Genomic DNA, 25772 nt, shown 5'->3' on the forward strand with positions numbered 1-25772 from the left:
CCAGCATTCAGAAGGCTGACACAGGAGGATCACATGTTCAAGGCTGGCCTCCCCATGAAAAGGTGCAATTTACTCATCCATCCAGTTAGCTCAGGTAAGGCAGCATACAGCCTCCCTGTGGTCATGAGTAAGAAACATCCTGAAAACACAATGATAAATTTCATTCACCACATGGTGACATAAACTGTCAAGATATACTCGACAGTATTCATTCAAACTTATGTGTGACCATAGTAAAGAATCATTAAGACATTTGTTAATAATCTTTTCATTTTCTTCCTTGAAAAACAATGCCTCATTCTACAGATGTTCATAACACATTCATTTATATTTTAGAAAATTTAAGTAACATGAAGTAAAGAAAAGTGGGACCAGGGCTAGAGAGGTAGCTCAGATGTTAAGAGCATTGGCTGTTCTTGTAAAGGTCCTAAGTTTGATTCCCAGAAACCACATGGTGGCTCACAACCATCTATAGTAAGATCTCATGCCCTCGTATGGCTTGCAGTGGTACATGCAGGCAGAACACTGTAAAATAAATAAATGAATAAACCAATAAATCAATAAATTAGAATAAAGAAAGAAGGAAAGAAAAGACCACGAACAAATTAATACCTTAAATTCCTTCTTAATATTCTTGGATAAGGCTGAAGTGGTGGCTCAGAGGTTAAGGGCACTACTCGCTATCCTTCCAAAGGTTATGAGTTCAATTTCCAGCAACCACATGGTAGCTCACAACCATCTATACTGAGATCTAATGTGCAGGCAGAATGTTGTATAAATAATAAATAACAAATAATTCTTTAAAAAGTTTTGGAAACATGATCCTCCTGTATAGACTAGGATCAAAGGGAATGGGAGGAGGACCTCCTTTATCAGTGGGTTGGGGAGGGGTACTGGTAGGGGAAGAGGGAGGGACGGTGGGATTGGGAGGGAGGGTGGGAGGGAGGGCGCTACAAGGGGGATACAAAGTGAATATACTGTAATTAATAAAAATAAAAAAACATGTAGCCTTGTAAGATAAATGCTACTTAACAGACATAAAGAGGGGGAGACAAGTAAACAGATAACTGTGCTTAGCCCACCTCAGAGAAATTGTATGAACAGTTCCTAAATATAAAAACAATAGGCAAGCTAAGTGTATTTTATCATGCCTTTAATTCCAAACAACCCTCAGGAGGCAGAGGTAGGTATATCTCATAGAGCTAGATGGTAGCCTGGTCTATGCAATGAGTTCCATAATAGTCAGGGGCACAGAATACTCTGCAAAAATTAATCAAACAAACAATAGATAGAAAGAACTGACAGCTCTTTGCTCAAGTTTCTACACAGAGCTATTCATTCCCTCTAGTTATGTACATATCTTCTAGAAACTTGAAGTGCCTCACTTTAAATTGTAACATTGATATGATCTTCCTAAAATGAAATCTATATTTAAACAGTTACAAATAACAGATGAAAGCATCAGCACTGTAAATATTGGTCAAAAATAGGCAACATAGGGTGTGAGAGTTGGCTCAGCAGTGAAGCGGTTTCACTGGTCTTGCAAATAACTAGTCCTGATTGCCAGTACTTACATAAATATGGAAATCAGGAACCACGAGGAACTGGAATGAGTGGCAACAGAGCCCACGGAGAATCCTGGGAATCAAACACCAGAGACAAGACTGAAAGGAGCAGATCTAACTTTATTATCCATTGTAACAGCCTGAAAAGACTGAAAGCCCAATCAGAACCTCCTATGCTATCCTCAAGTACCAGGAACAATCAATGCAGTTGGTTCAACTATAAGGAAAAGTGGGAGTTGAGTGGAGAGACAAGGTCATTTTAGGAGACAGATTGGGAAAGAATCTTCCCCAACCCTTTATCTGACGGAGGGCTAATATCCAGTATATATAAAGAACTAAAGAAGCTGAAAAGCAGCAAACCAAGTAATCCAATTAAAAAATGGGGAACAGAGCTAAACAGAGAATTCTCTGTAGAGGAATAGCAAATGGCAGAGAAACACTTAAAAAAATGTTCAACATCATTAGCCATTAGGGAAATGCAAATAAAAATGGCCCTGAAATTTCACCTTACACCCATCATAATGGCAAAGATGAAAAACTCAAGTGACAACACATGCTGGAGAGGTTGTGGAGAAAGGGGAACCCTCCTCCACTGCTGGTGGGAATGTAAACTTGTACAACCACTCTGGAAATCAATCTGGCGCTTTCTCAGACAACTAGGAATAGGGCTTCCTCAAGATCCAGCCATACCACTCCTAGGTATATATCCAAAAGAGGCTCAAGTACACAATAAGGACATTTGCTCAACCATGTTTGTAGCAGCTTTATTTGTAATAGCCAGAAGCTGGAAACAGCCCAGATGCCTGTCAACTGAAGAATGGATGCAGAAATTGTGGTACATTTACACAATGGAGTATTACTCTACAATGAAAAATAAGGAAATCATGAAATTTGCAGGTAAAGGGTAGGACTTGGAAAGGATCATCCTGAGTGTGCTGTTCCAGAGGCAGAAAGACACACATGGTATATACTTACTCATATAGACATATAACATAGGATAAACCTATTAAAATCTGTACATCTAAAGAAACTAATGAGGAGAAAACCCTGACTAAAATCCTCAATCCCCATCCCAAAAGACAAAGAGACTGTACATCAGAAGAAGGAAACAGGAAACAACCTAGAAACCTGCCACAGAGGGCATCTGAAAGGCTCTGTCCTACAGACTATCAAAGCAGATGCTGAGACTTATGGCCAACTGTTGGGCAGAGTGCATGGTATCTTATGTAAGAAGTGGGAAATAGTAAGATCTGGAGAGGACAGGAACTCCACAAAGAGAGCAACAGAACCAGAAAATTTGAACACAGGGGTCTCCCCAGAGATTCATACTCCAACCAAGGACTATTCATGGAGATAACCTAGAACCCCTGCACAGATGTAGCCCATGGTAGTTCAGTGTCCAAATGGGTTACATAGTAATGGGAAGAGGGACTGCCTCTGATATGAACTTCTCTTTGATCACCTCCCACTGAGGGGGGAGCAGCCTTACCAGGCCACGGAAAATGACACTGCAGCCACTCCTGATGTGATCTTATAGACTAAGATCAGAAGGAAGGAGAGGAGGACCTCCTTTATCAATGGACTTGGGGAAAGGCATGTGTGAAGAAAGGGGAGGGAGGATGGGATTGGGAGGGAAGGTGGGAGGGGCTTACGGGGGGATAGAAAGTGAATAAAGTGTAAGAAAAATAAAAGAAAAAGAAAATACCCACACAAAAAATGGGAGGTCACAGGAAGGAGACTTTACAGTCTCCTCCTTATCTGTACATTGCATATAAGTAGATCATCTGTACATTCAACCAAAAAGTTCTTCAATAACTGCTTCTCTCAATGATGCCCTCAATTGGTTACATATGACACTGAAAAACATTCCTTCACTATCTATGTCCCTGGATCCTGATAACCCATCCTGTCACCTTGTACCTGTTTTGCCAGCAAGAAACTGAAAACTCAGATTTATAGTGCTTTAAACATATAATGATATAATGTTATTATTTATCAATGTTAAAAACAAAACACAACAAAGAAAAACAAAACACAAAGCAGCTATCTAGATCTGCTATGGCAACCCTACTGTCAGTCATTAGTTATCCAGGATCTTTCTAGCTCTTTGCTCTGTTACTCCCTACCCAAGATGGCTGCTACATCTCCAGTCCTTTGCTTGCTTGCTTGCTTGCTTGCTTGCTTTTGTTTGCTTGGATTGGGTTTGTCTGTGTAGGTTTCCTGGATGTCCTGGAACTAGATCTATAGACCAGGATGGCCTTTAATGCAGAGATCCAAATGCGTCTGCCTTGCCTCCCAAATTCTGGGATTAAAGGTGAGCCACCACCTCCCATCTGATCTCCAGTCTCAGCTAGAGAAAGGCTGGGAATACACACCATTACCTACTTAGAACAATTTTGAAACATTATATTCATCATTCCATTTATTTTCAACTAATGTAGACATAGTCACATGATTATATCTGTTAAAAATTTAAAGACAGCTGGAGATGATTCAGTGATTAAAGAGTACTGACTGCTCATCAAGTGGTGCAAGCCCTTAATGCCAGTGCTTGGGTGGCAGACGCAGGTGGATCTCTGTGAGTCTTAGGCAGAGTTCCAGAACAGCCTGGATACACACACAGAGATACCATGTCTTGACAATCTCTTCCCCCACAAAAAAAGAAGGAAAAAAAGAAAAAATAAATCTAAAAAAATGTTTTAATTTGAAAACAATCTCTTTTGTACAGCCATGTAACTAGACAAAAATTATGGCTCATATCACCTACAATAAAAGTAATATCTATTAGGGAGAGCTGAATATCTATTCCAAGTTCACCAAATGTATTTTCTGCTCCTCTTCTTTCATCCCCTAAGCAATGGTGTACCCCAAAGCCTGGGCCCTTGTCAATTATTCATATCTCTGCTATGCTTGTAGACAGGAGACCAACATAACTGTCATCTGAGAGGCTTCATCCAGCAAATAATGGAAACAGTTGCACAGATGCACAGTCAAAAAAAACATTAGGCAGAACTCTGGGAATCTTGTGGAAGAGTTACAGGACGGATTGGAGAGGTAGGAGACCATAAGAAAACCTACATAGTCAGCTCACCTAGGACTATGGGGCCTCAAAGAATCTGAACCACCAACAAAAGAACATGCCTGGCCTAGCCCTGGGCCTCTTACACATATGAAACTGATGGGTTGCTTGTCCTCAAGTCAGTCCCCTAGCAACTATAGCAGGAGCTGTCTCTGACTTGGACTCTGTTGCCTCCCTTTGGATCCCATATTCCTATCCAGGGCTGCCTTGTCTTGCTGCAGTGAAAGAGGAGGTACTTAATCCTGATATAACTTGATGTGCCTGGGTGGGTTGGTTGGGGGACATACAGGGAAAGTGTTTGGGAGTTTGGAACTGGCAGGAGATGAGGGAGTAGGGTTGTGAGTGGGCTGTAAAATGAACAAATAAATAAATGAAGAAAAATATAACTGACCTATAATCATCAAAGTGACAAGATCATGAAAAAGTTGAGGGAACTGTTCCATACTGAAAGAAACTAAAGAGATAAAAAAAGAAACACTTAAATATACCAGCTTCTTTTGACATTTTTGTGAGTAATAACATAGTCAATAAAACCCACATTAAATGGAATATTATGTCAGCGTGAATTTCCTATTTTGATAGCTGCATTGTCATTATGTAGGACAACATTCTTGTTTGCATAAAATTGACACTAAACCATTCAGAGTGACAGGGCATAAGGTCAACAGCTTCCTCTCAAAATGTCCAAAGTAAAACAGCACTTAACTGTGTACCATACTTGGAACTTTTTTCAAGCTTGTTATTGTTTTAAAATTGTTGTGGGGGAAGCTGGGCATGGTCTTTAACCCCAGCAATTGGAAGGAAGAGGAAGGTGGATCTCTGTAGGTTCAAGACCAGCCTCTACTACATAGGGAATCCCAGAACAGCCAGCCAGGGTTCTGTAGAGAGAATTCTCAAAAAAACCCTAAATAAAATTATTTTAGGGGGAAGAACAATGTAACTGAAAACTGAACAAGATTAAAAACAAAACTGAATCTCCACGCTAGCAGTCTGGGTAAGATTATGTCTGTAAGAAACTGACAAGAGATGGAAGAAAGAATCTCTGGAGCTGAAGACACACTTGCAGAAATGGATACTTCTCTCTCAAAGAAAAAGTAAAATCAGAAAAGTTCTAATCACAAAATATCCAAGAAATCAAGGATGCTATGAAAAGACAAAATCTAAGAATAATAGGAATTCATGAGAAAGAAGACTCCAGACTCCAAGGTCCAGAAAATATTTTCAAGAAAATCATAGAAGAAAATTTTCCCAACTTAAAGAAAGAGATGTCCATAAATATACAAGAGGCCTACAGAACTCCAAATAGACTAGACCAGAAAAGATACACATCACGTCACATCATAGTCAAAACACTAAATCTACAGAACAAAGAAAAGATATTAAAAGCAGCAAGGGAAAAAGGCCAAGTAACATATGAAGGTAGACCTATCAGAATCACGCCGGACTTCTCATCAGAAACTATGAAAGCCAGAAGGGCCTGGGCAAGTATCATGGAGACTCTAAGAGATCACAAATGTCAACCCAGACTACTATACCCTGCAAAGCTTTCAATCAACATAGATGGAGAAAACAAAATATTCCATGACAAAACTAAATTTATACAATATCTACACAGCAAACCATCCCTACAGAAGATACTAGAAGGAAAACTCCAATCCAATGAAAACAAATTCACCCAAGAAAACAGGGCATACAGATAATGTCCCAACAAAATGAAAAGAAAACAAGCAATGAAACAGGGTTAGATCATCGACTCCATTACAAAAGGAACTAACATGCATTGGTCACTATTATCTATCAATATCAATGGACTCAACTCACCAATAAAAAGACACAGGCTAACAGAATGGTTAAGGAAACAGGATCCAACATTCTGTTGCATCCAAGAAACACACCTATGCAACAAAGACAAACACTACCTCAGAGTAAAGGGCTGGAAAACTGTTTTTCAAGCAAACGGTTCCAGAAAACAAGCTGGAGTAGCCATCCTAATATCTAATAAAATAGACTTTCAACCCAAGTTAATAAAAAAAGATAAGGAGGGCCACTATATTCTCATCAAAGGAAAAATCCACCAAGAGGACATCACAATCTTGAATATCTATGCCCCAAATACAAGAGCACCGACATTCGTAAATGAAACATTATTAAAGCTTAAATCATACATTGATCCTAATACCTTAATAGTCGGAGACTTCAACACTCCACTCTCACCAAGGGACAGATCAACTAGACAGACACCAAATAGGGAAATAAAAGCACTCACAGAATCCCTAAATCAAATGGACCTAATAGACGTCTACAGATCATTTCACCCAAACTCAAAAGAGTACACCTTCTTTTCAGCACCGCATGGAACCTTTTCCAAAGTAGACCATATAGTGGGCCACAAAGCAAGCCTCAACAGATACAAAAGGATTGAAATAATCCCTTGTATACTATCTGACCACCATGGACTAAAGCTCGACCTCAACAACAACAGAAACAACAAAAAGCCGACACGCACATGGAAACTGAACAACTTACTACTCAATGACAGCTGGGTTAAGGAAGAAATAAAGAAAGAAATTAAAGACTTCCTAGAATTCAATGGAAAGGAAGGCACAACATACCCAAATTTATGGGACACATTGAAAGCAGTACTCAGAGGAAAATTTATAGCACTAAGTGCCTGCAAGAAGAAATTCGTAACATCACATACAAACAACTTAATGGCCCAACTGAAAACCCTAGAAAAAAAAGAAGCAGATACACCCAAGAGGAGCAGACGGCTGGGAATAATCAAACTAAGGGCTGAAATCAATCAACTAGAAACAAATAAAACTATCCAAAGAATCAATGAAACAAAAAGCTGGTTCTTTGAGAAAATCAACAAGATAGACAAACCCTTAGCCAAACTAACTAAAAAGCAGAGAGAAACTATCCAGATCAGCAAAATCAGAAATGAAAATGGGGACATAACCACAGACATTGAGGAAATCCAAACAATTATTAGGTCATACTACAAAAGCCTATATGCCACAAAATTTGAGAATCTGAATGAAATGGATAATTTTCTTGAAAGATTCCATCTACCAAAACTAAGTCAAGATCAGGTAGAAAGACGGAATAGCCCTATATCTCCCAAGGAAATTGAAGCAGTTATTAACAGTCTCCCCTCCAAAAAAAGCCCTGGACCAGATGGCTTCAGCACAGAATTCTACAAGACCTTCAAAGAAGTGCTAACTCCAATTCTCCTCAAGCTATTCCACAAAATAGAAACAGAAGGAACACTACCAAACTCATTCTATGAAGCCACAGTCACCTTAATACCTAAACCACACAAAGACCCAACAAAAAAAGAGAACTTTAGGCCTATCTCTCTTATGAACATTGACGCAAAAATACTTAATAAAATACTTGCAAACCGAATCCAAGAACACATCAAAGATATCATCCACCATGACCAAGTAGGCTTCATCCCAGGCATGCAAGGGTGGTTCAACATACGGAAATCCATCAATGTAATCCACCACATAAACAAACTGAAGGAGAAAAACCACATGATCATCTCCTTAGACGCCGAAAAAGCATTTGACAAAGTCCAACACCCATTCATGTTTAAAGTCTTGGAGAGATCAGGGATACAAGGCACATACCTAAACATAGTAAAGGCAATATATAGCAAGCCTATAGCTAACATCAAACTCAATGGAGAGAAACTTAAATCAATCCCACTGAAATCAGGGACAAGACAAGGCTGTCCATTGTCCCCATATCTCTTCAACATAGTACTTGAAGTCCTAGCCAGAGCAATAAGACAACTAAAGGAGATCAAGGGGATACAAATCGGAAAGGAAGAGGTCAAAGTGTCACTATTTGCAGATGATATGATAGTATACATGAGCGACCCCAAAAATTCAACCAGAGAACTCCTTCAGCTGATAAACACTTTCAGCAAAGTGGCAGGATACAAAATCAACTCAAAAAAATCAGAAGCCCTCCTATATACTAAAGACAAAAAGGCTGAGAAAGAAATTAGGGAAACAACACCCTTCACAATAGCCACTAATAACATAAAGTACCTTGGTGTGACTCTAACCAAGCAAGTGAAAGACCTGTTTGAGAAAAACTTCAAGTCTCTGAAGAAAGAAATCGAAGAAGATATCAGAAGATGGAAAGATCTCCCGTGCTCATGGATTGGTAGGATTAACATTGTGAAAATGGCCATACTGCCAAAAGCAATCTACAGATTCAATGCAATTCCCATCAAAATACCAACTCAATTCTTTACAGACCTTGAAAAAAAGATTCTCAGCTTCATATGGAGAAACAAAAAACCCAGAATCTCCAAAACGATCCTGTACAACAACAGATCATCTGGAGGTATCTCCATTCCTGATCTCAAGCTGTACTACAGGGCAACAGTAATAAAAACTGCATGGTATTGGCATAGAAACAGAAAGGAGGATCAATGGAACTGCATAGAAGACCCAGAACTAAATCCACACACCTATGAATGCTCGATATTCGACAAAGAAGCCAATTCCATTCAATGGAAAAAAGACAGCATCTTCAACAAATGGTGCTGGACCAACTGGATGTCTACATGCAGAAAAATGAAAATAGATCCATATTTATAACCCTGCACAAAACTAAAGTCAAAGTGGATCAAAGACCTCAACATAAAACCAGATACCCTAAATCAATTGGAAAAAAAAAGTGGGGAACAGCCTAGAACTCATTGGCACAGGAGACAACTTCCTGAACAGAACACCAACAGCACAGGCTCTAAGAGCAACAATCAATAAATGGGACCTCATGAAACTGAAAAGTTTCTGTAAAGCAAAGGATACCATCATCAAAACAAAACGACTGCCTACAGATTGGGAAAGAATCTTCACTAACCCTTTATCTGACAGAGGACTAATATCCAGTATATACAAAGAACTAAAGAAGCTGAAAAGCAGCAAACCAAGTAATCCAATTAAAAAATGGGGAACAGAACTAAACAGAGAATTCTTGACAGAGGAATATCGAATGGCAAAAAAACACTTAAAGAAATGCTCATCCTCATTAGCCATCAGGGAAATGCAAATCAAAACGACCCTGAGATATCACCTTACACCCATCAGAATGGCCAAGATGAAAAACTCAAGCGATAACACATGCTGGAGAGGATGTGGAGAAAGGGGAACCCTCCTCCACTGCTGGTGGGAATGTAAACTGGTACAACCACTCTGGAAAGATATCTGGCGCTTTCTAAGACAAATAGGAATAGTGCTTCCTCCAGACCCAGCTATACCACTGCTAGGTATATACCCAAAGTTTGTTCAAGTACACAAAAAGGACACTTGCTCAATCATGTTTATAGCAGCTCTATTTGTAATAGCCAGAACCTGGAAACAACCCAGATGTCCATCAACGCTGGAATGGGTACAGAAATTGTGGTATTTTTATACAATGGAATACTACTCAGCAATCAAAAAGGAGGAAATCATGAAATTTGCAGGCAAATGGTGGGATCTAGAAAAGATCATTCTGAGTGAAATATCCCAGAAGGAGAAAGACAAACATGGGATATACTCACTTATATAGATCTATAAGATATGATAAACATAATGAAATCTATACACCTAAAAAAGATAATCAATTGAGCGGACATGGGGTAAGATGATCAATCCTCATTTAGAAAGACAGATGGGATGTGCATTGAACGTATGACAGGAGTCTACTGAGCGCATCTGAAAGACTCTAACTAGCAGTGTTTTCAAAGCAAAGACTCATGACCAAACCTTTGGCAGAGTACAGGGAATCATAAGAAAGAAGGGGAGTTAGTCTGACGGGGAAAGGATAGGAGCTCCACAAGGACCAAATATATCTGGGCACAGGGTCTTTTCTGAGACTGACATTCAACCAAGGACCATGTATGGATATAACCTAGAACCTCCACTCAGATGTAGCCTGTGGTAGCTCAGTAACCAATTGGTTTCCCAAAGTGAGGGGAACAGGGACTATTTCTAACAGGAACTCAATGACTGGCTCTTTGGTCTCCCCACCCCCGAAGGGAGGAGCAGTCCTGTTAGGCCACAGAGGAGGGCTTTGCAGCCAGTCCTGAAGATACCTGATAAAATAGGATCAGATGAATGGGGAGGAGGTCCCCCCTATCAGTGGACTTGGAAAGGGGCACGGTGGAGATGAGGGAGGGAGGGAGGGACTGGGAGGGAATGAGGGATCGGGACATGGCTGGGATACAGAGTTAATAAAATGTAACTGATAAAAAAAATAAATAAATAAAAAATAAAAAAATAAAAAAAAGAAACTGACAAGTGAAATGACATGACATTTTGGAGCAGCAAGAATATTCTCTAAATAAAGCCCAATGTTGTCTTTGTGTGTGTGTGTTCATGATGCTGGTGAAGCATGCATACTAGGGAACACATAGGAAGGTTAGAAGACAACTCTGTGCAATCACTTCTTGCCTTCCACCTTTTCATAAATTCAGGCATCGAACTCAGGTCTCCAGGCTTGCCCAACAAGAGCTTTTATCTGCTGAGCCATCTCATCGACCTGCAAGCGGTTTTTTAAGTGACCTCAATTAGGCAGTAGTGAGAAAAAACTGGGAAGAATCCCTTCTCTGAAACAAATTCTTAGGAATGAATAAATAATAAACATTGGTACTCTAGTGCTACCAACGACTAACAATCAGCAAACACAACCTAAGCACCTCCAGAGACAAGGGGATGCAGGGCTGGTAGCTAAAATTCCTTGCAAGTGTAAAACTGGAATTGCCCTGAAATAAAAGAGCTTTCCCAAGTCTATAGTAACCTTGTTATTATGTCCTAGTTATCTATACATAACAACACAAAGAGATAAAAATAAGAAAATAAGCCTGCGTGAACCGTGTATACTCCTGGTTGTGCAAGTCCATTAAAGTATAAACAGCAGTGTATCTGCCAAACTGTTCCTTATGAAGAATTCTCAGACAAATAAAGGGAACAATCAAAACTCATGAAAGCCCAGTGAGAGAGACCACTGGCTCTCTTTACCCAAGAGTCTGGCTGTCTTTACTTAAGAAGAATCATTTCATTCTGGAATGTTGGCATATACATCCTGAAAAAAATAATGTTCCTAGAAATGTGCATGGATCCTTTAGCCTTTCCAAGTACCCTGATTTCTTTCAGCCCGGATGTGTAAGCTCCCCACCCCACGAGCTCCAGAGCAGCGGGGAGGCAGCACCGGACTCTCTGCTCTTACTTTCCAGGAGGACTGGTCCCAGAATCATTCTTCCTCAGGATGCAGGGCACAAGTGTATCCCTAGGAACTCCACACAGTGTGGTCCTGCCCTCCCAACCCAGGCGGCCCGAGGGCGTGGCTCCGGGTAGCAACAGCCTCCACAGAAGCTCATGGAGGAACTCGGGCAGGCTCTCCTGACCCGGCCAGCCCACCAGCCTCCAACTGCACAGCCCTGGCCTCCTCCACAACCGCCGTCCTGCGGGTCCCTCACATATGCCGACAGCCAGCCAGACTCAACCGCTCTGAGATGGCCGACACCCGTGGACCCGCCGCTCCTCCACCGCGGGACCCAACCGTCTCTCCTCCCCGCCTCCCAGCCAGGACGCCAGGCCCAGCACCATCTAGCCCAATGGATGGCTGCTAGGGGCGGAGGCCGAGCCCAGAGGCGGAGGAGGGGGAGGAGCCCAGGGCAGGGACAGAGCCCGAGGGGGCGGAGGCGGAGCCCGGGGCGGGGAAGGGGGAGGAGCCCGGAAGATGAGGGAGGCGGAGCCCGCAGTAGCAGAGGCGGAGCCTAGTGGAGGCGGAGGCGGAGCTCGGAGCGGAGACGGGGAGGGGCCTGGAAGCGGAGGAAGGCGGAGCCCTGGGAGGTGAAGGCGGAGCCCGGGGGAGGAGGGACGCGGAGCCCGGGGCGGAGGCAGAGCCTAGGAGGCACCCGCTCCACACCCTTACCTGGCTTCTCCTGGTCTCAGCCTACCACGATGAAGTAATCCACTAGCTGAGCCATGACCGCCGCCATCGTGCCAGGGAAGCGGGTTCCCGTTCACCAGCCCTCGCTGCCGCCGCCCACCCAGCCCAGGTAAGCTCAGCGTTTTCCCTTGAGGGTCTGTAGCCATAGCAACGACGTTTATGTCATTCTTGACAATGGAGGCGCGCACTGCGCCTGCGCTGCGCCTCGCGCAAGCCCCTCCCCCGCCCCATCCGAGAGGGCTCGGCCCTCGGGTTCCTCGCAGGCCGCTTGGACCCTCGGCTCAGGAAGTGGGCGGCTGCACTGAGGCGGAGCTCTTAGAGGCCGCCCTCTGCCTCAACGCCCCCCTCCCCTATTCTTTATTTTCCTTTATCAGGGGTCTTTCCTTCCGCCTTCTCTCTCCCTTTTGCAGTGGGGGAAGAAGGGCATGGAGGGTCGCGAGGTCACTGGAAAGCTTGCTCTTCTCTGCTGCCTGCTTGCCACTGGCCGCGCAGCAAAGATTCTCCCGCCCTCTGCTGGAAGCTTGGAATTTGCACCACCGAGGCTTTTTCTGCAGGTTTCCTGTTTATGTTGCGCGGATGGGAATTTTAGAAACAAGAAACCGAGTTGGCGGGGGAAGAAAAGACTTGTGCAATCTTCAGAGACACCTTTGGTTTCTGGGATTCCTGAGCTGGGAGCGTTCACCTTGGTCTTTTCCTCTGAGTGCCCAAGAGAGTTGGGTTCCTCCTAGGAACAGGGCATCAGGGCATCCCAGGGATCCTCCTAAAATGACCCTGTATCCTCCCCCCAGCCACGCCCACCTGACTTTCACTGCTTTTTTGTTTCAAGGCTCTGGTAGCTGAAGCAGGTGTTAACTTCCAAGTTGCTCTGCTGCAAAAGTGCAATCGAATAAATTCATGGGGCTCTTTGTCCAGTCAAGAGATTATCCTAGTCAATTGAGTTTAATTTTTATTTCTTTATTTTTATTTTTTTAATTTTCATTAGTTACAATTTATTCACTTTATATCCCCCCTGTAGCTCCCTCCTTCCTCCCCTCCCAATTCCACCCACCCTCCCCCTTCTCCACCCATGGCCCTCTGCCAGTCCACTGATAGGGGTGGTTTTCCTCCCCTTCCTTTTGATCCTAGTCTATCAGGTCTCATCAAGACTGGCTGCATTGATGAGAATGCAGGGGAAGGTGATCAAAGAGCAAGCCAATCAGTTCATGTCAGAGACAGTCCCTGTTTCCAAAATATCCACTACTAATGTTTTCAGATTTGGCGGTACAACACTTGGATGAGTTTAATTTCTCACTTCCTAATGATTATGAAGTTTTAGTAGTAGAATATGTATGCAAATTAAGACTGAAGTTTTTGGGACCTTTGGTATAGAAATTATTTTAGTGAAGACATCATTTGCTGAGGGGTTTTATCCTTAATATATTGTATATAGTAGATGCCAATGTGCTTAGCACAACACCTAAACCCTCTGCCAATGACTAGCAGAAAGCTAGTGACTAGAGCTGTGAACTCATGGAGTCCAAAGGGTCATCAGTTCAGCAGTGCCTTCAAATTTTTCTCAAGCAATTGGCACAGTGAATTCAGGTGGCACTAACCACTCTGGTGACTGCAGGGAATTTGATTCTCCTCCAGAACTCCTCTCATCCAGAAAGGGTTTGGATGAATTCCTCTGCAAAGGTTCCTGGGTGTGTCTGATCTTGGAGAGCATTTCTGGAGAAGAGAGGGGGTCTTCCTTTCCTCACCATTAGTGTCTCTCATGATCTAACTGTGTAGGCCTGACATGGGCGCATTTGCCATTTATAAAACCATGAGGGCGTGCAGTTGTGGCCTGTGGTCTCCGTAAATGCCATAATCACTATGACAGTATTCTCTCCTATTCTAATCTGATTATTATAATCCTAGAGAAACTTGGTTTTTTTCAGAGGTCCCGATGCAAACGTGAAGTTGTCATATGCAGCCGATATGGGGAACGGGGATGGGGTGGAATGGGTAGGGTGTGTCTATGCGTGCTCAATTCAAGATTTCTTTGCCTGATAAGAAACAGAGAATTCAAAAAAATCTCACCACTGGCTGGGGAAAGCAGTGGAAGTTGATTGCTTTGTTTTTAATGGCTGAGTATTATCTTTTGTGTAAATGTGCTATGGTTGCTTTATCCATTCCTGAGTTGTGGGACATCTAGGTGGTTTCCAGATTCTGTCTACTACAAATAAAACTGCTATGAATCTCATAGTTGATTAGGTGTCCTTCTCGTAGAGCCTCTTTTGGGTATATATCCATTAGTGTTATACCTAGGTCTGCCCAATTTTCTGAGAGAGCCCCAGATTGTTTTCCAAAGTGCTTATAAAAGTTTACACTCACACCAATAAGGAAAGCTTGTTCTCCTTTGTCCTCATCCTCACCAGGATGTGCTACAATTTGAGATTTTTCATCTTAGTCATTTAGACTGGTATGAGATGGAATCTCAGAGTCATTTTGATTTGCATTTCTCTGATGATGAGGGAAGGTGAGCATTTCTTTAAGTGCTTCTAAGGCATTCAAGATTTCCCTGTTGAAAATTCTTTGTTTAGTTCTGTGCCAATTATTTAATTGGGTCATTTTTACTTGGAGTTTGATTTTTTGAGTCCATTGTACAGTTTGGATATTAGCACTTTGTTGAAATTAGGATTGATGTGAAAATTTCCTAATATGTAGACTGACATTTAGTTCCATTGATAATATTTACTTCTTATAGATCTGTTGGTGTTCTGATCAGGAAGTTGCTCCTGTACCAATGAGTTCAAGGCTATTTCCAGCTTTCTTTTCTAACAAATTTAGTGTTTCTGCAGTTATATTGAGGTCTCTGACCCACTTGGATTTGAGAGTTTTTTTTTTCAGGAAGAAAATATATATCTATTTGCATTTGTTTACATGCAGAGATACAGTTAGACCAGCATGGTTTGTTGAAGATGCTGTCTTTTTTCCATTGTACGGTTTTGGCTTCCTTGTCAAAAATCAATTGACCAAAGGTATGTGGGTTTATTTCTGGGTCTTTGAATTAATTCCATTGATCAACCAACCAGTCTATCTCTATGCCAGTACCATGCAGTTTTTATTACTATTGCTGTGTGTTGTATCTTGAAGTCATGGATGGAGATAACTCCAGAAGTTCTTTTATTGTCTAAGGTTGTTTAAGCTGTTCTGTTTTTTGTTTTTTGCTTTTTTTTTAATTCTTCCATATGAAGTTTAGAATTGTTCTTTCAAGGTCTGAAAAGAATTGTGTTGGCATTTTGATTTGAATGCATTGAATCTGTAGATTGCCTTTGGCTAAATGGCCATTTTCACTATGTTAATCCTACAGATCCAGAAGATTAGATCTTTCCATTTTCTGACATCTTCTTCATTTTCTTTCTTCAGACCCCTGAAGTTCTTTTTATGCAGATCATTCACTTATTTGGTTAGAGTCACACCAAGATACATTCTAGCATTTGTAGATATTATGAATGGTGTAGTTTCTTTCTGAGCACATATGTCCTTTATGTACAGGAGGGCTACGGATTTTTTAAAATAATTAATCTTGTATCCAGCTACTTTGCTGAACCTGTTTATCAGCTGAAGGAGTTCTGGTGGAATGTTTGGGGATGCTTACATACCCTACCACCTCATCTGCCAGTAGCAATATTTTGACTTCTTCCTTGCTGATCATCCTTGATCTCCCTTAGTTGTCTTATTACTCTAGCTAGAACTTAAAGTACTATATTGAAGAGGAACAGAGAGAGTGGGCCTTCTTCTCCTGTCCTTGATTTTAATGGAATTGCTTTGAATTTTTCTACATTTATTTTCCACTATATTTCTACATTTATTTATTTTGATGCTTGCAATCAGCTTGGTGTATATAGCTTTTATTATGTTTAAATATAGACCTTGTATCTGTAATCTCTCTAAGACTTTCATCATGATGGGATGTTGGATTTCGTCAAGCATATTTTCTCCATCTAATGAGATGACCATGTGATTTTTTCTTCAAACTTTTTAATGTGGTTGATTACATTGATGACATTTTGTATGTTGAACCATCCTTGTATCCCCGGGATGATGTATATGATGACTCCTTGGATTAAGTTTGTATTTTATTGAGTTTTTTACATGGAAGTTCATGCATGAAATTGGTCTGGAATTATCTTTGTTGGGTCTTTATGTCGTTTAGGTGTCAGTGTGACTGTGGCCTCATAGAATGAATTTGGCAATGTTCCTTCTGTTTCTACTTTGTGGAACAATTTGAAGAGTATCTGTATTAGTTCTTTTTTGAATGTCTGACAGAATTTTGCACTAAAATCATCTGGATTCATCTGGATCTGGGCTTTTTTTTTTTTGGTTGGGATTTGTTTTTGATGATTCCTTCTATTTTCTTAGTGGTTATTGGAGTGTTTAAACTTTTTCCTGATCTTTATTTATCTTTGGTAGGTGAAATCTATGCAGAAAATCATTTGTTTACTTTAGATTTTTGAATTTTGTGGAATACAAGCTTTTGAAGTAAGTCCGAATGATTTTTATGGATTTCCTCATTGTCTGTAGTTATATCCCCATTTTTGTTTCTGATGTTGTTTATCTGGATACTCTCCCTCTGCCTCTCATTTAGTTTGGCTAAGGGTTTATTTATCTTGTTGATATTTTCAAAGAACCAGCTTTTGGTTTTATTGATTATTTGTATCAGTCTCTTTGTTTCCAATGTATTGATTCCAGCCCCAAGTTTGAATATTTCCCGTCAACTGCTCCATGTAGGTGTGTTTGCTTCCTTATGTTAGAGAGCTTTCAAGTGTTCTGCTAAATTACTAGTATGGGATCTCTCCCATTTCTTTATGAAGGCACTTCATTTATCAAAATTCTCTGAGCTTTTCTCTTAGCACTGCTTTCATTGTGTCTCATAAATTTGCATATGTTTTGCCTTCATTTTCATTGAAAACTAGAATGTTTTTTATTTCTTCCTTTGTTTCTTCCATGACCAAGTGGTGTTTCTCTTGTTGAAGTCTAGCTTTAATCCATGGATATCTGATAAGATTCACGGAGTTATTTCAGTCTTCTTATATCTTCGGAGGCTTGCTTTGTGACTGATTATAAGGTCAAATTTGGAGAAGGTTTCATGAGCCTCTGAGAAATGTTCTGTATATATCGGTTAGGCCCATTTGATTCAAGATGCCTGTTAGTTTCTTTATTTCCCCATTTACTTTCTGTCTTGATCTGTCTTTTGGAGAAAATCAGTGCTGAATTCTCTATTAATGTGTGAGATTCAATGTGTGAATTAAGCTTTAGTAATATTTTTTTATGAATGAGGCTGCCCTTGCATTTGCATCAGAGATGTTCATTATCGAATGTTTGCCATGGTGAGTTTTTCCTTCAGTGTGTATGAAGTGTTCTTCCCTATCTCTTTTGATTAATTTTGATTGAAAACTTATTTTTAAGACATGAAAATGGCTACTTCATCATTTTTTTGGGGGGGGTTTCTTGCTTTCAAAACCTTTTCCAGCCCTGAGGTAAGGGCTATCTTTATTTATCATTATTTTTTAGTGTAATCATCCACACCTAAGAACAGTCTCTCTCTAGTATCCCTAATGACTTATCAAGGCACACACTCAGAAGAATTCTCTACAGTACAATACACAGCCAACACCCTTTCCTAAGATCCAGAGAGAGAAACAGAAGTGAAGAAATTAAACACCATACACCTAAAATAGACAAGTCCAGATAGTCACAGCTAGAATCCCAATCATCCCAAACCCAGATAACTAGACACCAGAGCGAAATCAAAATCACTAACACCCAAGACACCAAATCACCACAACCCTACTAGGGGAGACCCTGAGAAATTCAATATAGCCACAGAACAAAACAATGATTTCAAAACATAGATAAATCAAGGATATAACAGAGGATATATATAAAACTTCAATGATTGTCTGTGAAAACAAAAAGTAAAGTAAAATACTGAAGATAGTTGAAGACATTTTATTACAAAAGGAATCGATAAAATTAAAAACTAAGATGTATCTAGAAATAAAAAAAATGCTGAAGAAGTCTAACAAAAACTCACCAACACTGTCTAAAACATGAAAAAGACATTCTCATGACTAGAAAAATACTATTCCTTAATTTCTCATCCATCAGATTCTCTGTTTCTTGATTTTTACTGAGCTCTTTAATCTGTTTTGTTCAGAGTGATACATAAGGATCTGTTGAATTATTTTATGTGCATACTTCTAGTTTGACCACAACAATGTGTTGAAGATGCTGTCTTTTTTCCAGTGTTTATTTCAAGATTTCTTATTTTAAAAATATTAACTGTCCATAGGTATTTGGATTTCTGCATGGGTCTTCCATCTCATCATTGACCAAAGTGTTTGTTACTCTGCCAATACCATCCTGTTACTACTATAGTTTTTAGTTCAATTCAATCTTTGGATGGGTGATCCCTCTCGCAGTTCTTATTTAGGATTGTTTTAGGTTTCATGGTTTGTTTGTGCTTCTATTTGAAGCTGAAAATTGTCCTTTCAACATCTGGTAAGAATTGTCTGGAATTTTGATGAGGATTGCACTGAATGATTGCAATGAGGATTGCATTTTTTTATGATGGAGAGTTTTACTGTATTAATCTTAGTTGTCAATGAGTAGGGGAGATCTTCCTAGCCCTTGCCCAGGCATAAAAATAAACCATCTTCAATATTACAGCAGATAACTGAAAATCTTCTTCATAACAAAGGACCGCCATCATTCTGAAAATGAAGAAGTGTACAAAAAGCTAAAATACGTTCACCAACTACACACCCAAATATATTCTAATATTCAAATGAATAAATAAGTCAAAAGAAAAATTAGATATCAAGAAAATATACAATACGAATAATACACAATATAATTCTAAATAAAGAATTCTTTATTACTTTTATTAATTACAGTTTATTCACTTTGTATCCCAGGTGTAGCACCCTCCCCATCCCCTCCCAATCCCACCCTTCCTCTTCTTCTCCTATGCCCCTCCCCCAGTCCAATGATATGGTAGGACTTCATTCTCTTCCATCTGACACAAGTCTATCAAGGCTCATCAGGACTGGCTTCGTTGTTTTCCTCTGTGGACTGGTAAGGCTGCTACCCCCTCACATGGAGGTGATCAAAGAGCCAGCCCATGAGTTCATGTCATGTCACAATTTGCAGATGATATATGGTAGTAGACCTGAGTGACCCCAAAAATTCTCCCAGGGAACACCTACAGCTGATAAATCTATTCAGCTAAGTGCCTGGATACAAAATCAACTCAAAAAAATTAGTAGCACTCCTGTATACAGAAGACAAAAGGGCTGAGAGAGAAATTGGGAAAATGTCACCCTTCACAATAGTCACAATGGACATAAAGTACCTTGGTGTAACTCTAACCAAGCAAGTGAAAGACTTGTAAGAAAAAAAAAAAAACAACAAAAAAAAAAACTTCAGTCCCTGAAGAAAGAAATAGAAAAAAATATCAGAAGAGAATTCTTAAAGAAATAATTCAAATGGCTGAGAAACATTTAAAGATATGTGCATGATCGATAGTCAACAGAGAAATGGAAACCAAAAGTAGTTTGAGGTATGGTCTAAAGAGAGTCACAATGGCTAAGAATATTCAGACATTGCTAGTAAGAGTACAAAAATGTTTAGCCACTAAGGACATACTTGTGGCTTTTCCTCAGCAATATAGAGAATGTTCTGCCACAAGAACCAGCTATACCACTCTTGGGCATATATCCAAAGCATGTTTTATCCTTCCATGGAGACATTTGTGCAAACATATTTATAATTGCTCTAAGCAACACTTCCAGAAATTGGATATAACCCTGACGTCCATTAACTGAAGAATAGATAAAGAAAATGTGGGCATTTACACAATAAAATATTACTCAGTCATTTTACAAAGTAAAACATAAAATTTGAAAGAATATGCATATCTGCAGGCAAACTAGAAAAAAAATCAGTCTGAGTATAGTAACACAAGTTAAAAAGTATAAATATGGCATGTATCTTCTTACATGTTAATATTACTTTTGAAGTGAATGATAAGCAATGTACAGTACATAAAACCATGTAGGATACACACAGAAAATGGGACTAGTGTTCAAGAATAAGTAACTAGATCTCCCTAGGATAGGTCAATAAAATAATTATTTATTTATGTAAGATGGGCTCATAAAGAAGACTTGGTTGGAAGTGGGGAAGAAAGAGGACATTATGGAAAGTAATATGAAGAAAGACAGTGAAGATGAAATGTCAATTGAATATTACTGTAGTAACCGTATACAGAAAAAGCTGCCTAAAATATATACATATCTGAAGGTGATCCAAATGAAATAAGATGAGAGAGTCGCATGCAACAGGATGTCACTTGTCATCAAATGAAGTATGAGTTATATCTACTTGAGGTGGTGGCCAAAGGAGTCTTATTAGAATGCCCAAACAATGCACACTTTTATCAAGATTATGACTTGCTCTCCATAAATTCACTGCAAGTGTCTATCACTGAATACAGCATTTACACAATTCACTGAACATAGAGAAATTAAGCTGCTGCCTACATAGAAATTTCACTATATAGGTATATTTATCTATATCTATATCTATATCTATTAATTATATATATTAATATATATAGAGAGAGATAAATAGATTTGTGTGTGTAATCTGTATATATATTTTTAAATTCCAGTAACCAAATTTTGCAAGATTATACATAGGAGGCATCAATTAATTATTTTGTTTATATATAAGAATTAACAGTACATCATTTTTTCACTTTCCTACATTCAAAGCCTCTTACAGTTTTAGCTGTTTTGAAATTTCATGGCTGTGTTTTCATAAATGGATTTTGCATAAGTTAGATATCAAATTTTGATTAGCATTATATTGTATATATCTTATAATAATAATAATATATATAATAAAAATACCATGAATTATATCAGTAGTAATTATGATAAACAGTATTACAGTAAAGTAGAGAAAGTATAGAGATGAAGCACTCTTCTTTTTGGTTGTTATTAAGAGATAATTGACTGAATCCAGCCATCTCAAGACTTCTGCTGCCAGGTTCAAAACTGAGTTCATATTCACAGGCTCCAAAACTTACTCCTATCCTGATTCTTAAGGTGATTAATGTTTGACTTTTAATCAGGAAAGAATGTAAAGAGGAAAGTGGCTGATAATCTAAGCTAAGCATACAAGTTCTAAATGTGTTGTCTGTCATGACTTAAATTGTCTGAGAGCAGGTTGCCCCATCTTTTGGTGCTGTATAATTTTGAATTTGGTGCCAGACGTCCAGGAGGAAATCTGAATGCAAAAGCTGAGTTGAGAACCCAGAATCCAGGTGTCCTGCATAAGGCTGAGTCACCAGTGTTTACTTTCTTGGTCAAAACCCCATGTCAAAGTATGAGTGAAATCTCTCCCACTCAAGCTCCCACCTTGATGTTCCTCCTTTAGTTCACTGATAAGGGACATCCTCCTCCTCTACTATCTTACTGTAGCCTATCAGGTCTCATCAAAACTTTCCAGAACCACTTGCCCTGTTACATAGTTTAGCCACTTTGACTGGTGGAAGTGATCAAAGAGGTAGCAAAGTGATCAAACAGTGACTGCCCTTGCTCCCCTTACTAGATGAAATCAAATGTTCAAACTACCTTTCACAACAGCAATCCAAAACAAACAAGCTGTTTTTTTTATGACCTATAGTTTTGCCTCAGACTATGGTGCTCTCCAAAGTCACTGTGTACCATGATGAAATCATACAAGTTGTAGAAGAAAGAAAGAACCAAACATGTTTTTCACCCACATGAAGGAACCAGGTGCAGAGCCCCAGGGCTCTGGAATTCCAAGAGTACATGGAAGAGAGAGAAATAGAACAATAAAAAGACAGAAAATTCAGAGCAAGTTTGGATACAGTGACAGAAATATCTGAGCACCGTGACCCTCAGTTGTCTAGACTTTGTGTGTGCGCTGGCCTGTCATGAACCTTTGGGTATGCACAGACTGACAGCCTGAAGCAACAGTAGGAAGCAGCTGTAGCATACAAAGTCTTCTCTGACATTGTTGAGGTCTCAGCCTGTTGCAGGACCTAAGCCAAGAATCTTCTTGGATCTGCCTCAATGCAGGATACTGTCTCTGTGTAGTGAAGAGCCTGACATGTACTTGCCTTTGCTTTGCCTCATCCTCCTCCTGCAACCTGTGTATACATCAGCAGAGATATTTCTGAGCAGTTGTGGTTATTATGGAAAGACCAACACCTACATGGAGGCAGATGTTAACCTCGCTACATTTATTCCCATTTCCATCCCACTTGATCTATCCCAAACTGACGAGATCTTTTTTGACAGAGAACCAAGTCTACTATGGAAGTTCGACCTGTGAGTACTTGCTTGAATGTGCTATGGTTGTTCTGGTTAAAGGTACATGACATGCTAAACACATGTGATTCCATTGAGAATAATGAACTAGATACAGAACAATGTGAAAAGCAGTTTCACATTTTTTTCTGCTTCATTGTGCCTCTGCAAACATTTCCACTATTCTTTGTTATGCTTCCAGTCAGAAAGAAATTAGGAATAGAAAAAAGAACAACTTTTGTGTCTCTCCATGTTGTGATTCCATGGTGAGACTTACATATTTTTAACACACTGACTCTAGTATAACAAGATAAGTTTCCATTCTTCTCAGGTCTATTTGGCCATCTAAATGTCTTATGCTTGAATATCTGTTTCTTTCCAGAGACTTGGAGAGTTTCTGCTGAAGTGAACTTGAGTATCCCTATGTGCTCAGTACAAATCTTAGAATCTCCAGTTTCATGTGTTCTGTCTTTAGTATCTTTAAAATATCTCAGAGTTTAGACACTGTGGTCATACTTATAATTTATTTATTTATCACTGATGTTGTAATGTAGTGTTCTGAAATGCAAGTCATTTATGCCCATATTCTGTTCTCTGTTTAGTTAGCTCTGCTGGAAACCCAATTTACTCAGATTTAATTGAGGTTTTATGATTTTAATTTGCAACATTTCTATGTGACTTTCTCCTCCCTCACAATCTCAGTTTTGTCTTATGATTTGTCTTTTATGCTACTCTGTCTTTCCTGTGTACAGTTGTTTATTCTTTCCTTCGTCTGAGTTCTCATGGAGACTCCTGATCCTTGTCTCGATGCCCAGTTGAATTCATTGCTTGGTTCTGTCTTCTTTTCTGTTGTTCATCTCTTTACTTTCTGAAATATTTATCTGCCACTTTATCTCTCTGAGAAACTGTATGGTAGGTTGTTGGTTATTTATGATAATGTGGAGGAATCATTAGGCTTTTTTAGTTGATGCTATAATTGGTACATATGTTCATTTGAACATCAGTGTTGGGAATAGGGTGGTCCCTTTCTGAAAAGTACCTTCTTGAAACTTCAATGCCTATTTCCTCTCAGAGTAGGAAACAAACATACTAGACTAAGGTCCTGGTACCTGTATTGTTATGGAGTACTTGAATAGAAAAAAAAAGGATGTCTAATTTATTCTGGAAGTAAAGAACTCTTAAGAATGCTTTCACAAGATAGAGAAACCATAGTTCAGTAGCCCACTGCAGCAAGAGAGAGAAGGAATCCCAACACAGGAGGAAGAAAAGAGCCCATCCTCAGTGATTGATAAAAGACAGAAAAGACTGAATCGTTAATTGACCGGTCTTAATCTAGATTCTGTTTAAGCTGTGATAGGTGGATCAAGTAGAAGTTTAAATCATAGTTGTTTAAAGTTTACACACAGATATACAAGTTTTAAATATATTAACATGACCACAATCCATAGTCTACACTGAAAGTCTCACTCTAGGAAAAGCAGTGAACAAGTGTCTGTAAACAGTTGGAGTAGACTAATGCTTTACAGACAAACTTGGGCACCAAAAAAGGATGGCTCTGGGCTAAAAAGAGAACAACCTTTCCTCTTTCTGAATATGTAATGACAGATAAGCTTTCAGCACAATGAGAAGCATTGAAGTATATCTTGAGCAGGAATGAAAGGACATTAAAATGTGGTTTTCATAGCACATCAAAACCCCACTAATTAATATTTTAAAACTCTGATATTTTAAACTCTTTATGTCTCATTTTCACGTACTTTAAACCACTTTCTCAGACATTTACAACTTGCATTTACATACCTTAAATCCGTTTCTTAGACATTCAAAATTTCCATCAGTTTTAAAGTGTTTGTTTCCCCCATCTATGCATTTACCCGGAGACAGATTTGTTTGATAACTGGGAGAAATGATTGACAAGCAAGTTTTTGTGTTTTTTTTTTTTTTTTGTTTTTTGTTTTTTTTTAATGAAAGAACCATAAAATGTAAACTGTTAGGTATTCGTAGCTTCAGTTTGAATCTCATTTAAATCTAATTTTGTGAGATTAGATTTTTCAGTGTGAAGCCAGCAAGGTAATGCCTTCTTTGGCAGGGAATCTAGTATCTGTAGAAAAGGACAAGGCCTGACTTTCATGTATGATATAGACTGACCATGCAGCTGCAGCCTTGTTCAGAGGAGCTGCCTAAAGTTTCATAACCTCTGCTAAACTTCTATAGTGACAACCTGCTGTGAACAGGAGAAGAGATCTGAGAGGGGTAAATTTGAGTAGGAAGTATAATCCAAATATCAGTATAATCCAAATATCAGTCAAATTGACAGAGACTTAATAGATACCTGGGCACCCAGTCTGGGGTTCCTCCATGGCATTCTCAAAGACTTTGTAGGGAGCAAGGCTTGACAGTCTTTGCATGACACACAAAACAACATTGTCTTCATCTGCCACACAAGGCATCATGACCCACCAAACATCAGACTCCTGAGGCCTGAGATGTTTTTTATGCAGCAGCAACTTGGAAACGTAACCTACCTTGGCCAGGCAGACCAGAGCACTTAACTCAACAGTGTCCAAAGGTTGGGCAGGGATTTATTGTTGGGTGAAGCATGTGGCAATTCATAGTTCAGTCGTCATCATCACAGTTGAAATATGATCAAAGGAAAGGCCATTTCTGCCTATCTTAGCTACGGACTCTAGATGTCTGGCAGAGAAATCGTTGTCATTACATCTTAAATCCATACTCAGCAGAACTCTCTGAGGGCTTTGAGGGAGAGCATCTAACTTATTGTCATATTTTTTCACT

General features: G+C 39.5%; 1 long non-coding RNA gene across 1 annotated transcript in view; it reads left to right on the plus strand.

Moving 5' to 3' along the window:
• Positions 1 to 12638: 12638 nt before the first annotated feature.
• LOC132650825 (uncharacterized) overlaps positions 12639 to 25772 on the plus strand; it is a 177531-nt gene continuing 164397 nt past the window's right edge. The window contains exon 1 of the long non-coding RNA XR_009588900.1: positions 12639 to 12715. This is a non-coding gene — a long non-coding RNA (uncharacterized LOC132650825). The remainder of the gene's footprint in view (positions 12716 to 25772) is intronic.

Source organism: Meriones unguiculatus (assembly GCF_030254825.1).
Source record: "Meriones unguiculatus strain TT.TT164.6M chromosome 13 unlocalized genomic scaffold, Bangor_MerUng_6.1 Chr13_unordered_Scaffold_33, whole genome shotgun sequence".
NCBI classification, from domain to species: Eukaryota; Metazoa; Chordata; class Mammalia; order Rodentia; family Muridae; genus Meriones; species Meriones unguiculatus.